Consider the following 6,966-nt stretch of genomic DNA (forward strand, 5'->3'; position numbering starts at 1 on the left):
CTCGCGAGTGCTGGGCGTTAGTGACAGACGCAAAAGGAGGGTGAATCCTATTCCAGCATGATCGGGAACCGACAGATGAATAGCCGTGCCGTGACAGGGTGCGTGAGCATATTATTCACTGAGAGGAGGGGATGTAGCCACTGACAACGGTGATGCCCTTGCATAAAGCCAGCCATGGAAAGGAGTAAGACTGACTGGATGAAGATAGCAGGAAAGCAGAGGTTCAGAGGAACGAAAAGCATCTCCATTCGCTTATCTGAAATTCCTACCAATGATTTACATAAAAATCTCTATCCCTATTTTATTATATAATATTCGAAAACAACATTATCACTTTATATCCGCCTGACTGAGATTTACAAGGTGACCATAGCTTGCTTCATACCAACAATCTCCGTGGGATTCGACCCTTACTCACGTAAGGTATTACTTGGACGACCCAGTGCACTTGCTGGTTAGTTGTATCGAAGTTGTGACAATTATGAATTAAGATCAAAGCACCAAGCTTTGGAGCCATTACCGGGGATTGTTTGAGCCTGGACATCACAATTTCGTGCACCAAGTTTTTGGCGCCGTTGCCGGGGAATTGTTTATTCCTGTTTGGCGCCAATAATCGTCTGAGTTTTCGGCAAGAGTTGTCAAAGATCCCAATCCCGGCAACAACACCAAGTTTTTGGCGCCGTTGCCGGGGATTGTTCGTGTTTGGACAACTGACGGTTCATCTTGTTGCTCAGATTAGGTAATTTTCTTTTTATTTTCTTTTCAAAAATTTTTCAAAAATATTTTCAAAAATCTCTCATCAGTTTTCGAAAAAAAGAAATAATAATAAAAAAGTTTTCAAAAATAAATTATTCTATGGCTTCAGAATTTTTAAGAATGAATTCTAGTGTTTCATGAAGCATGTTGAAGCCTGGCTGGCTGTAAAGCCATGTCTAAATTCTTTTGGACTGAGGCTTCAACTAATCACTTCAATGCATGTAATTCCATATATCACAGCTTGGCTGGCCATTGGCCATGTCTAGTGTTTTGGACTGGAGCTTTCTTTGAAAGCTTGGCTGGCTAGTGAGCCATGTCTAATTCCTGGACTGAAGCTTTAGACTAACATGGCAAGATTCCTGGAATTCATATTAAAAATTTTGGAATCCTTATTTTTCTTTTAATTTTCGAAAAATATAAAATAAAAATCCAAAAAAATTAGAAAATCATAAAAATCAAAAATATTTTCTGTTTCTTGTTTGAGTCTTGAGTCATATCATAAGTTTGGTGTCACTTGCATGTGCATCTTGCATTTTTCGAAAATTCATGCATTCATAGTGTTCTTCATGATCTTCAAGTTGTTCTTGGTAAGTCTTCTTGTTTGATCTTGATGATTTTTTGTTTTGTGTCTTTTCATGTTTATCATATGCATTCTTGAATTCTTAGTGTCTAAGCATTAAAGAATTCTAAGTTTGGTGTCTTGCATGTTTTCTTTGCATTAAAAATTTTTCAAAAATATGTTCTTGATGTTCATCATGACATTCAAAGTGTTCTTGGTGTTCATCTTGACATTCATAGCATTCTTGCATGCATCCATTGTTTTGATCAAAAAATTTCATGCATTGCATAATTTTCATGTTTTTCATAAAAATTTCAAAAATAAAAAAAAAATATCTTTCCTTTTCTCTCTCATCAAATTCGAAAATTTGGATTGACTTTTTCAAAAATTTTTAAAATCAAATTATTTTTCATGAGTCAAATCAAATTTTCAATTTGAAAATCTTATCTTTTTCAAAATCTTTTTCAAAAATCAAATCTTTTTCAAAATTCTTAATTATTTTCGAAAATTCCAAAAATATTTTTCAAAAATCTTTTTCTTATTTTTATAACAAATTTTCGAAAATAACATAATCAATTAATGTTTTGATTCAAAAATTTGAAGTTTGTTACTTGCTTGTTAAGAAAGATTCAAACTTTGAGTTCTAGAATCATATCTTGTGATTTCTTATGAATCAAGTCATTAATTGTGATTTTAAAAATCAAATCTTTTTCAAAAACTAATTTCTATCATATCTTTTCAAAAATATCTTCTTATCTTATCTTTTTCAAAAATATCTTTTCAAAATATCTTTTCTAACCTCCTAACTTCCTATCTTTTCAAAATTTGTTTCAACTAACTAACTAACTTTTTGTTTGTTTCTTAACTTTTTCAAAACTACCTAACTAACTCTCTCTCTCTCTAATTTTCGAAAATATCTCCCCTCTTTCTCAAAAATTTCTTTTTTATTAACTAATTATTTTTATTTTTTATTTAAAAAAAATTTCGAAAAAAATACTAACCTTTTTCAAAAACTATTTTCAAAAATCACTAACTCTTTTTCAAAAATTTTTTTCAAAAATTCACTTCCCCCTCTCATCTTCTTCTATTTGTTTATTGATGTACTAACATCTTTCCTTCAACTCTCCAAAAATCCGAACCCCCTCTCTCTCTGAGTTCAGATTTTCTTCCCTTCTTTTCTTCTACTAACACAAGGATCCCTATACCGTGGTGTAAAGGATCCATATTATTATTACTATTTTTTCTGTGCCATCTTCTTTGTCATATGAGCAGGAGCAAGGACAAAAACATTCTTGTTAAAGCAGATCCAGAACCTGAAAGGACTCTGAAGAAAAAATTAAGAGAAGCTAAAATACAACAATCCAGAGATAACCTTTCAGAAATTTTCGAACAGGAAAAGGAGATGGCAGCCGAAAATAATAATAATATAAGGAAGATGCTTGGTGACTTCACTGCACCTAATTCCAATTTACATGGAAGAAGCATCTCCATTCCTGCCATTGGAGCAAACAACTTTGAGCTGAAACCTCAATTAGTTTCTCTGATGCAGCAGAACTGCAAGTTTCATGGACTTCCATCTGAAGATCCTTTTCAGTTCTTAACTGAATTCTTGCAGATATGTGATACTGTTAAGACTAATGGAATAGATCCTGAAGTCTACAGGCTCATGCTTTTCCCTTTTGCTGTAAGAGACAGAGCTAGATTATGGTTGGATTCTCAACCTAAAGACAGCCTGAACTCTTGGGATAAGCTGGTCACAGCTTTCTTAGCCAAGTACTTTCCTCCTCAAAAGCTGAGCAAGCTTAGAGTGGACGTTCAAACTTTCAAACAGAAAGAAGGTGAATCCCTCTATGAAGCTTGGGAAAGATACAAACAGTTGACCAAAAAGTGTCCTTCTGACATGCTTTCAGAATGGACCATCCTGGATATATTCTATGATGGTTTATCTGAGCTATCAAAGATGTCACTGGACACTTCTGCAGGTGGATCCATTCACCTAAAGAAAACGCATGCAGAAGCTCAAGAACTCATTGACATGGTTGCTAATAACCAGTTCATGTACACTTCTGAAAGGAATCCTGTGAGTAATGGGACGCCTATGAAGAAGGGAGTTCTTGAAGTTGATACTCTGAATGCCATATTGGCTCAGAACAAAATATTGACTCAGCAAGTCAATATGATTTCTCAGAGTCTGCATGGAATGCAAGCTGCATCCAACAGTACTCAAGAGGCATCTTCTGAAGAAGAAGCCTATGATCCTGAGAACCCTGCAATAGCAGAGGTAAATTACTTAGGTGAACCTTATGGAAACACCTATAACTCAACATGGAGAAATCATCCAAATTTCTCATGGAAGGATCAAAAGCCCCAACAAGGCTTTAATAATGGTGGAAGAAACAGGTTTAGCAATAGCAAGCCTTTTCCATCATCAACTCAGCAACAGACAGAGAACTCTGAACAAAATGCTTCTAATTTAGCAAATCTAGTCTCTGATCTATCTAAGGCCACTGTAAGTTTCATGAATGAAACAAGGTCTTCCATTAGAAATCTGGAAGCACAAGTGGGCCAGCTGAGTAAAAGGATCACTGAAATCCCTCCTAGTACTCTCCCAAGCAATACAGAAGAGAACCCAAAAGGAGAGTGCAAGGCCATTGACATAAGGGCCATGGTCGAACCTGTAAGGAGAGGAGAGGACGTGAATCCCAAGGAGGAAGACCTCCAGGGACGTCCAGTGATCAATAAGGAGCTTCCCTCTGAGGAACCAAAGGACTCTGAGGCTCATCTAGAGACCATAGAGATTCCATTGAACCTCCTTATGCCCTTCATGAGCTCTGATGAGTATTCCTCTTCTGAAGAGAATGAGGATGTCACTGAAGAGCAAACTGCCAAGTTTCTTGGTGCAATCATGAAGCTGAATGCCAAATTGTTTGGCATTGATGCTTGGGAAGTTGAACCTCCCTTGTTCATCAATGAACTAAGTGATCTGGATCAACTGACATTGCCTCAGAAGAGACAGGATCCTGGAAAGTTCATAATACCCTGTACCATAGGCACCATGATCTTTAAGGCTCTGTGTGACCTTGGTTCAGGAATAAACCTCATGCCCCTCTCTGTAATAGAGAAACTGGGAATCTATGGGGTGCAAGCTGCTAAAATCTCACTAGAGATGGCAGACATCTCAAGAAGACAGGCTTATGGACAAGTAGAAGATGTATTAGTAAAGGTTGAGGGCCTTTACATACCTACTGATTTCATAGTCCTGGATATTGGAAAGGAAGAGGATGAATCCATCATCCTAGGAAGACCTTTCCTGGTCACAGCAAGAGCTGTGATTGATGTTGACAGAGGTGAAATATTCCTTCAATGGAATGAGAACTCCCTTGTATTCAAAACTCAAGGATCTCCCTCTGCAACCATGGAGAGGAAGCAGAAAAAGCTTCTCTCCAAGCAGAGTCAACCAGAGCCCCCACAGTCAAACTCTAAGTTTGGTGTTGGGAGGCCACAACCAAACTCTAAGTTTGGTGTTGAACTCCCATATCCAAACTCTAAGTTTGGTGTTGGAGAGTCTCAACAAAGCTCTGCACATCTGTGAGGCTCCATGAGAGCCCACTGTCAAGCTGTTGACATTAAAGAAGCGCTTGTTGGGAGGCAACCCAATGTTTATCTAATTCCTATTTTTATTGTTTTTCATGTTTTCTTAGGTTCATGATCATGTGGAGTCACAAAATAAACAAAAAATTCAAAAACGGAATCAAAAACAGCAGAAGAAAAATCACACCCTGGAGGAGCATCTGTCTGGCATTCAAACGCCAGAACAGAGCATAGTTCTGGCGCTGAACACCCAGAATGGGAGCATCCTGGTGCTGAACGCCCAGAACAAGCATGGTTCTGGCGTTCAACGCCAGAAATGGCAGCAAATGGGCGTTGAACGCCCAAAATGGGCACCAACCTGGCGCTGAACGCCCAGAGTTGTGTGCAAGGGCATTTTGCATGCCTAAATTGGTGCAGGGATGTAAATGCCTTGACACCTCAAGATCTGTGGACCTCACAGGATCACCTCAGGATCTGTGGACCCCACAGGATCCCCACCTACCTCCACTCACTCTCTTCTCTCTTCTCAATCATCCTCTATTCCCAATAAACACTCTTCCCTATTAACTCTTTGCCACTCACATCTAAACACCCACTTTCCTTCAAAATTCAACATCTCTTTCCCACCCAATCCCACCCATATGGCCGAATACACATCTCCCTCCATCTCCTCCATATCTTCTTCTTATTCTTCTATTCTTTCTTCTTTTGCTCGAGGGCGAGCAACATTCTAAGTTTGGTGTGGTAAAAAGCATAGCTTTTTTGTTTTTTTTCCATAACCATTGATGGCACCTAAGGCCAGAGAAGCCTCTAGAAAGAGGAAAGGGAAGACAAAAGCTTCCATCAAGGGTCTATAGCTCAGTGGTAGAACATTTGACTGCAAATCAAGAGATCCCTGAGATACCTCAGGGGATACATTTTCTTCCACACAATTATTGGAAGCAACTAAGGGTGGAACATCAAGAGCACTCCATCATCCTTCATGAAATCAGAGAAGATCTAAAAGCAATGAAGGAGGAGCAGCAAAGACAAGGAAGAGACATAGAAGAGCTCAAGGACATCACTAAGGTGAACTCATTCCTTGTTCTTACTTTCTCTGTTTTTCGTTTTCTATGTTATGTGCTTATCTATGTTTGTGTCTTCATTACATGATCATTAGTAGTAGTAACTTTGTCTTAAAGATATGAATGTCCTATGAATCCATCACCTCTCTTAAATGAAAAATGTTTTAATTCAAAAGAACAAGAAGTACATGAGTTTCGAATTTATCCTTGAACTTAGCTAAATTATATTGATGTGGTGACAATGCTTCTTGTTTTCTGAATGTATGCTTGAACAGTGCATATATCTTTTGAAGTTGTTGTTTAAGAATGTTAAATATGTTGGCTCTTGAAAGAATGATGACTAGGAGACATGTTATTTGATAATCTGAAAAATCATAAAAATGATTCTTGAAGCAAGAAAAAGCAGCAAAGAACAAAGCTTGCAGAAAAAAAAAAGAAAAAAAATAGGCGAAAAAAAATATATATATATAGAAAGAAAAAGAAAAAGCAAGCAGAAAAAGCCAATAACCCTTAAAACCAAAAGGCAAGGGCAAATAAAAAGGATCCCAAGGCTTTGAGCATCAGTGGATAGGAGGGCCTAAAGGAATAAAATCCTGGTCTAAGCGGCTAAACCAAGCTGTCCCTAACCATGTGCTTGTGGCGTGTAGGTGTCAAGTGAAAACTTGAGACTAAGCGGTTAAAGTCAAGGTCCAAAAAAAAAAAAAAAAAAAGAGTGTGCTTAAGAACCCTGGACACCTCTAATTGGGGACTTTAGCAAAGCTGAGTCACAATCTGAAAGGGTTCACCCAATTATGTGTCTGTGGCATTTATGTATCCGGTGGTAATACTGGAAAACAAAGTGCTTAGGGCCACGGCCAAGACTCATAAAGAAGCTGTGTTCAAGAATCATCATACTGAACTAAGAGAGTCAATAACACTATTCGAAATCTGAAGTTCCTATAGATGCCAATCATTCTAAACTTCAATGGATAAAGTGAGATGCCAAAACTATTCAAG

At 37.8% G+C, this 6,966-nt stretch overlaps 1 non-coding gene across 1 annotated transcript; it reads right to left on the reverse strand.

Moving 5' to 3' along the window:
* Positions 1-3,113: 3,113 nt before the first annotated feature.
* LOC148554931 (small nucleolar RNA R71) lies at positions 3,114-3,221 on the reverse strand. The gene has a single exon (XR_015887144.1). It is a non-coding gene; the product is annotated as a small nucleolar RNA R71 (small nucleolar RNA).
* Between the last annotated feature and the right edge of the window lie 3,745 nt (positions 3,222-6,966).

The sequence above is a fragment of the Arachis ipaensis genome, chromosome B6, assembly GCF_059453495.1.
Source record: "Arachis ipaensis isolate K30076 ecotype BB chromosome B6, ASM5945349v1, whole genome shotgun sequence".
Taxonomy (NCBI): Eukaryota; Viridiplantae; Streptophyta; class Magnoliopsida; order Fabales; family Fabaceae; genus Arachis; species Arachis ipaensis.